Below are 8782 nucleotides of genomic sequence, written 5' to 3' on the forward strand. Positions count from 1 at the left end.
GGGTATGCCAGACGTGGATCCCTTGCTCACTAAGCCACTGGAGTCAAGCTAGCCTGGCTGAAGATGGCTGATAGCCAGAAACCGGTCCTAGGATGCTTGATTCCGGTCCAAAAAATGACATGGCTTGGCAGTTCGGGCTGGACTGTTCCCATGAGGCACAGGGTCAAGACTGATTTGTATATGGCCAAGTCTGAACTGGGGTGGCTTGGTGAGCAAAATAACAATGGATTAAAACCAGATCTGTGACTGGGGGTGAATGTTTTGCCATTGTGCAACATTCCGTCCATCATCTTGTGTGTTTTGCTGTTCACCCTATGTGGGAAGGGTATGCCCAGACGTGGGTCCCTTCATCACTAAGCCACTGGAGTCAAGCTATCCTGGCTGAAGACGGCTAATAGCCAGAAACCGGTCCTAGGATGCTTGATTCCGGTCCAGTAAAAACATTTCTTGGCAGTTCGGCTGGACTGTTCCCATGAGGCACAGGGTCAAGACTGATTTGCATATGGCCATGTCTGAACTTGGGTGGCTTGGTGAACAAAATGACAATGGATTAAACCCAGATCTGTGACTGGGGGTGAATGTTTTGCCATTCTGCAACATTCCGTCCATCATCTTGTGTGTTTTGCTGTTCACCCTATGTGGGAAGGATATGCCCAGACGTGGGTCCGTTGCTCACTAAGCCACTGGAGTCAAGCTATCCTGGCTGAAGACGGCTGACAGCCAGAAACCGGTCTAAGGATGCTTGATTCCGGTCCTAGGATGCTTGATTGCAGTCCAGGAAAGACATGGCTTAGCAGTTCGGGCTGGACTGTTCCCATGAGGCACAGGGACAAGGCTGTTTTACATATGGCCATGTCTGAACTGGGGTGACCTGGTAAGCAAAATAATGATGGATTAAACCTAGATCTGTGACTGGGGGTGAATGTTTTGCCATTGTGAAACATTCCCTCCATTATCTTGTGTGTTTTGCTGTTCACCCTATGTGGGAAGGGTATGCCCAGACGTGGGTCCCTTGCTCACTAAGCCACTAGAGTCAAGCTATCCTGGCTGAAGACGGCTGATAGCCAGAAACCAGTCCTAGGATGCTTGATTCCGGTCCAGGAAAGACATGGCTTGGCAGATCGGGCTGGACTGTTCCCATGAGGCACAGGGTCAAGACTGATTTGTATATGGCCAAGTCTTAACTGGGGTGGCTTGGTGAGCAAAATAACGATGGATTAAAACCAGATCTGTGACTGGGGGTGAATGTTTTGCCATTGTGCAACATTCCATCCATCATCTTGTGTGTTTTGCTGCTCACCCTATGTGGGAAGGGTATGCCCAGACGTGGGTCCCTTCATCACTAAGCCACTGGAGTCAAGCTATCCTGGCTGAAGACGGCTGATAGCCAGAAACCGGTCCTAGGATGCTTCATTCCGGTCCAGTAAACACATTTCTTGGCAGTTCGGCTGGACTGTTCCCATGAGGCACAGGGTCAAGACTGATTTGCATATGGCCATGTCTGAACTGGGGTGGCTTGGTGAGCAAAATAACGATGGATTAAACCCAGATCTGTGACTTGGGGTGAATGTTTTGCCATTGTGCAATATTCCATCCATCATCTTGTGTGTTTTGCTGTTCACCCTATGTGGGAAGGGTATGCCCAGACGTGGGGCCTTGCTCACTAAGCCACTGGAGTCAAGCTAGCCTGGCTGAAGACGGCTGCTAGCCAGATACCGGTCCTAGGATGCTTGATTCCGGTCCAGGAAAGACATGGCTTGGCAGTTCGGGCAGGACTGTTCCCATGAGGCACAGGGTCAACACTGATTTGCATATGGCCATATCTGAACTGGGGTGGCTTGGTGAGCAAAATAACGATGGATTTGTTTATTTATTTATTTATTCAATTTATTTATCGCACAAATACCCTAAGGTGTCTCGGCGCTGTACAGATCAAGTACAGAAAGGGATCAGTTCTTACTGAATAAAAATCCATGTTTTTAATTGTCTCCGGAAAGTCATCAAGGAAGGACAGGATTTTAAGTGAAGGGGGAGAGTGTTCCATAGCCGGAGGCCGCAACTGTGAAGCGTCTGTCCCCCCAATTCTCTTTTTTAGTGCGTGGAATTTGTAGCAGATTGGCTGTAGAGGAACGAAATGCTCTTTTGGGCGTATCAACTGACAAGGCTTTCTTTAAAAATTCTGGCCCTATGCTGTTCCTAGCCTTGTAGGTGATGCATAGCGCCTTAAATTTAATACGGCTCCTAACCGGGAGCCAGTGCAGTTGTCGGATAATATGGGAAATGGAGGAGAATTTTGGAGTATGGGTCAGGATTCTGGCAGCGGCATTTTGGACAAGTTGTAGCTTGTTCAGTACTTGTTCTTGGGCATTTAGTAGTAATCCGTTACAATAGTCAACCTTAGAAAGAACTAAAGTTGACATCAGGGTTTTGCCTGCGCTGGCTGGGAAAAACGGCAGTAATTTCTTGATCATCTTTAAGGTATAAAAAGATGCTGAGACTACCGCATTGGCATGGCTTACAAATGATAGCTTGTTGTCAAATAGAACTCCTAAATTCCTAACTTTATTGACCGGTGTTGGGGGAGGGCCTAAGTCAGAAGGCCACCATACTGGAGACCAAGACGGGGTCAGGCTACCAAATATCATGACCTCCGTCTTGTCTGAGTTTAATTTTAAACAATTGTGATCCATCCATGAACTGATGGCCATCATACCATCCTGAAAGTTGGCCGCAACTGTTCCTCCGTTATTATGAACAGCCAGCACCAACTGGGTATCATCAGCATAGGATGTTAACCCAATACCGTATGATTTAATGACCCTTGCCAAGTCCGATACATAGATGTTAAATAGCGTCAGACTTAGCGAGGATCCCTGGGGAACACCACACGGTAAGGTGAAAACAGGGGAGAAGAAGTCACCCAGTTTAACTGACTGCTCACGGCCAGAGAGGAAAGAAGTCAGCAGTGATTTGGCTTTGTTCTGAATGCCAATCTTTCCGACACGGTCGATCAGAATGCTATGATCGACCGTGTCGAAGGCCGCAGACAAATCCAATAATATTAGGACTGCTGCGCCTCCTTGATCCAGGATCACTCTGACCTCCTCTGCTGCCTTTATTAGGGCAGTTTCAGTTCCATGACCCTTCCTTAATCCGAATTGGCTCTCATCAAGAAGATTATTCTGGTCGATGTAATATTTTTGACGGAAAAGGAAGGGATGCAATAGGTCGGTAGCTTTTGGATTCTGAAGGGTCCAAGCTTGTTTTTTTTAATAAGGGTTTGATGGTTGCTTTCTTCCAAACTGAGGGATAGGAACCTGACAAAAACATAGCGTTGCAAATGTTTGTCAGGGTGGGAGCTATCAAATCAGTCACTGGTTTAATTATCATAGGTGGGCATGGGTCCAGTGGTGACCCTGATTTGATGGTAGCCATAATTTCCTTTATCTGTGTAGGAGTAATTTGAGTGAATTCAGACAGAGCTGTGGAAATAGGGGAGTGATTTGTATTAAAACTGGAGGGTTCTGAGATTAATTTTGTGGAAAAGTTAGCATAGATGTCGTTGACCTTAAGTTTGAATAAATCTGCCAGTTCGTTACAAAGATTTTGAGATTTATTATTTATTTATTTGTGTATTTTGTAAAGCACGCAGCGGCCCCAAGGGGGCATCCCGGCGCTGACGACTCTGACAACAAGAGGAGCGGGTCGGGGTACCAGACTAGGTGGAAAAGAGATGCGTTTTCAGGGATTTGCGAAATGCTGCTTCTGCTTGGCAGGTGCGTAGAGCCAGCGGGAGCTTGTTCCAGTGCTGAGTGGCACAAATTTCAAAGGTTTTTCCACCTGCCCGGGATCGTTTAAATCGGGGAGTTTCTAGGAAAAATAGGGAATTGGAGCGTAGAGCCCTGGATTTGACATATGGGCGGAGGGTGTTTTTCAGATGGGCCGAGCCGTTGCCTTTAAATGCACGGAAAGCCAGCGTCATTGCTTTGAAAACGCATCTTTTCGCGATGGGAAGCCAGTGCAGTTTACGGAGATGGGGAGAGATATGATGTCTTACAGGGATTCTCTCCACCAGCCGGGCGGCGGCATTTTGGACCGCCTGTAGTTTGGTGCACAGGCCAGCTGTGATACCAAGATAGAGGGCATTGGCATAATCAAGATGGGATATGATTAATGCCTGGATCACAGTCTTACGGCAGTCCTCCGGCAGATAATTAATAAGCTGTTTAATTGTTCTGATTTTAGCAAAACAGGAGGCTGCGACTGTTTGTACCTGGGTGTTGAAGCTGAGATGGTTGTCCCAGCGTACTCCTAGGTTTCTCACCGAGTCTTTAGGCGTGGGGGCTTGGCACAGATCTTCGGGCCACCACAGAGTAGAATCCAGGGGAGAAGGTGAATTAAAAAACAGGATCTCCGTTTTGCCTGCATTAAGACGGAGGGAATTAGCATCCATCCAATTAGAGATATCTCTAAGGCAGGATTTCAGCGGATCAAGGGCAGAGGCCGAGGGGGTATCGAACGAGATGGTTCGATGGTGGTGCATATGGGTTGAGTGGACAGATTCGAAACCACTTGGTAGAGTTGTTTAGTGGAATTTTTTTCTAACTCAATTTGCTCCATATAATATTTTTGTTTTTCTGTAATTAGCAGCTTTCTGTAGGAGGCTAGGGCTTTTTTGTAGGCATCTCTATCATTGTTGTCATAGCGTTTTCGCCAACGTCTTTCTAGATTTCGACAACGTTGCCTTTCCAGTCTGAGGGTTTCGGAGAACCAAGGGGCGGAGAGTGTATTGCGATTTGGCCGTATGGATTTTACAGGGGCCAACGCTTTAAAGGCATTATTAAGCCAGGCCATATAATTTTCTGAGGCGATGTGGGCATCCTTTGTTTCCCCTGGTTGGGTAACGAGCAGGGTGGACTGTAAAGTTAGATCGTCCAAATTCTTCCAGTCTCTAAATTGTGTGGACCGGTTTGTCAGGATTGTATTTTTGACATTCCTGGTTGTGATGGTAAACATTAGTGCAGCATGGTCTGTCCATGTTAATAGTTGTAATGAAAGTGAGGTGATATAAGGATTATTGGAAAAAATACCGTCCAATGTATGACCTGCCTGATGGGTAGGAGCGGTATTCAGTAATTTGAGACCTACAGAGGAAAGGTCGGACAGTAAAGTTGACGAATCTCTATCATTGAGATTTTCTAAATGAAAGTTGAAATCACCTAATATTGTGTAGTCCGGATTGGCTGCTATGGGTTCTAGTAGTGTATTGAGGGATGCTAGAAAGGGGGTTCGAGGGGAGGGTGGGCGGTAAATAAGAGTGCCATTGAAGGATTGTATGGGGGAAAGTTTAATGCAGAAAGTGAGTGCTTCCGACCCAGATCTGTGACTGGGGGTGAATGTTTAGCCATTGTGCAACATTCCGTCCATCATCTTGTGTGTTTTGCTGTTCACCCTATGTGGGAAGGGTATGCCCAGACGTGGTTCCCTTGCTCACTATGCCACTGGAGTCAAGCTATCCTGGCTGAAGATGGCTGATAGCCAGAAACCGGTCCTAGGATGCTTGATTCCGGTCCAGGAAAGACATGGCTTGGCAATTCGGGCTGGACTGTTCCCATGAGGCACAGGGTCAATACTGATTTGCATATGGCCATGTCTGAACTGGGGTGGCTTGTGAGCAAAATAACGATGGATTAAACCCAGATCTATGACTGGGGGTGAACGTTTTGCCATCATGCAACATTCGGTCCATCATCTTGTGTGTTTTGCTGTTCACCCTATGTGAGAAGGGTATGCCAGACGTGGATCCCTTGCTCACTAAGCCACTGGAGTCAAGCTATCCTGGCTGAAGACGGCTGATAGCCAGAAACCGGTCCTAGGATGCTTGATTCCGGTCCAAAAAATGACATGGCTTGGCAGTTCGGGCTGGACTGTTCCCATGAGGCACAGGGTCAAGACTGATTTGTATATGGCCAAGTCTGAACGGGGTGGCTTGGTGAGCAAAATAACGATGGATTAAAACCAGATCTGTGACTGGGGGTGAATGTTTTGCCATTGTGCAACATTCCGTCCATCATCTTGTGTGTTTTGCTGTTCACCCTATGTGGGAAGGGTATGCCCAGACGTGGGTCCCTTCATCACTAAGCCACTGGAGTCAAGCTATCCTGGCTGAAGACGGTTGATAGCCAGAAACCGGTCCTACGATGCTTGATTCCGGTCCAGTAAAAACATTTCTTGGCAGTTCGGCTGGACTGTTCCCATGAGGCACAGCGTCAAGACTGATTTGCATATGGCCATGTCTGAACTTAGGTGGCTTGGTGAACAAAATAACAATGGATTAAACCCAGATCTGTGACTGGGGGTGAATGTTTAGCCATTCTGCAACATTCCGTCCATCATCTTGTGTGTTTTGCTGTTCACCCTATGTGGGAAGGATATGCCCAGACGTGAGTCCCTTGCTCACTAAGCCACTGGAGTCAAGCTATCCTGGCTGAAGACGGCTGATAGCCAGAAACAGGTCTAAGGATGCTTGATTCCGGTCCTAGGATGCTTGATTCCAGTCCAGGAAAGACATGGCTTGGCAGTTCGGGCTGGACTGTTCCCTTGAGGTACAGGGACAAGGCTGTTTTACATATGGCCATGTCTGAACTGTGGTGACTTGGTAAGCAAAATAATGATGGATTAAACCTAGATCTGTGACTGGGGGTGAATGTTTTGCCATTGTGCAACATTCCGTCCATCATCTTGTGTGTTTTGCTGTGCACCCTATGTGAGAAGGGCATGCTCAGACGTGGGTCCCTTGCTCACTAAGCCACTGGAGTCAAGCTATCCTGGCTGAAGACGGCTGATAGCCAGAAACCGGTCCTAGGATGCTTGAATCCGGTCCAGGAAAGACATGGCTTGGCAGTTCCGTCTGGACTGTTCCCATGAAGCACAGGGACAAGACTGATTTGCATATGGCCATGTCTGAACTGGGTTGGCTTGGTGAGCAAAATAACGATGGATTAAACCCAGATCTGTGACTGGGGTGAATGTTTTGCCATTGTGCAACATTCCGCCCATCATCTTGTGTGTTTTGCTGTTCATCAGAGCTTTTGAAAACAGTAATCATCGCACTGGTACTTTCAAGACTCGATTACTACAGTAGCCTATATGTTAATCTTGCATTGGTATCTCTTAATAAGCTTCTGACTTGGCAGAATGCCGCTGCACGGTATGTTTGAAAATCTCTAAATATGAATCAGTTAGAGGAGTCACCTGGAAACTCCATTGGCTCCCAGTCAAACAATGTTCTATTTTCAAGCCACTTTGCCTGGCCTACAGATCACTGCAGGGACAAGGGCCAGCCCAGTTCAAGGATAAGCTCAAATGGTATATCCAAGGGCTGACGCTTTGTTCAGGTTTAGCTATGAACCTTGTAGTCCCCCTTCAGGACGACAACCTGGAGTGGGAAGAGCTTTTTCAGGACCACAGCCTTGCTCTGGAATAGCCTACATATGGAACTAAAAGCTGCTCCCTCACTACTTACTTATACAAAGGCCTTGAACTCGTGGCTCTTCTCTCAGGACAAGGAGATATTAGAGTATCTAGAAGGACTATCATATCTGTGGCTATACCCATCTCTATAGTGCCAAGACACCCTCGGGCAAGAGTTTACGCTTATAAATCACTTTCATACTTTGTACTACTTCATACTTCATAATTAGGAATGGCACAAACTACCATACACTGTCAATGACAGTCAATGGTCGCGGTAGACCAGGACCTAAGCGTATTTTGATGCTGACGGTGATGGAGCACTGTTCGGAACCACCAGGCAGTCAAAGATTTAATCTTCTGATGTTAGTCCTTTAAGTCCTAATTTGCCACAGGAGTACAGTTCTAAATCACCCCAGGGCCTTAGGGTAGGCACTTAGGGCCCGATGTAGGTAATCCCAGATTACCGAATCTTAAATACCGAATCATACCGATTCGGTATTTAAGAACAGGCAAATGGGATGTAGGTAATTTTACCCAAAAAATTACCGAATCGGTAATTCTTGGTAATTACCGAATCGGTATTTACCGATTCTGTAATTGCCATTCATTCCTATGGGCCTGGACGCCCATAGGAATGAATGGCAATTACCGAATCGGTAAATACCGATTCGGTAATTGTGGGAAACATTGAAGGGTGACAGGGTGTCACTTTGACACCCTGTTGCACCCCTCAATTTTGCATGGGTGCACATGTTACAGACATACATGCCCTAAGGGCATGTATGTCTGCAACATGGCACTGTAGGAAAAGCAAAAAAAATGCTTTGTAAAGGGTTTTCATTATTTACCACCAACTTCTAGTTGGTGGTAGTTGGTGGTAAATAACGAATCCTTAACTGAGGAATGCACTAACTTGAGTGCTTCCTACATCCTAGATTCGGTATTTTACCGAATCGGTATGTTAAGAATTCGGTATTTTACCGAATCGGTAAATTACCGATTCGGTAAAATACTGAATCCTTAAAAAATGTCACCTACATCAGGATAGCCCAATACCGGTCGGTAACGGCCGAAATTCGGTAATATTGGCCGTTACCGACCGGTATTGGGTGACCTACATCTGGCCCTTATGGGTCATCTAAGCCATATGTGAATTAGTCTTGAACCTGTGCCTCAAGGGAACAGTCCAGCCCGAACTGCCATGCCAGGTCTTCCTTGGTCAGGAAAAAAATATCCTGAGACCGGTTTCCGGCTAAAACCCCTCATCAGCCAGGCTAGCTTGAGTTATGGCATTCGTCACAGTGCA

This window comes from Lissotriton vulgaris, unplaced genomic scaffold (genome assembly GCF_964263255.1).
Source record: "Lissotriton vulgaris unplaced genomic scaffold, aLisVul1.2 SCAFFOLD_2833, whole genome shotgun sequence".
In the NCBI taxonomy this organism is placed as follows: Eukaryota; Metazoa; Chordata; class Amphibia; order Caudata; family Salamandridae; genus Lissotriton; species Lissotriton vulgaris.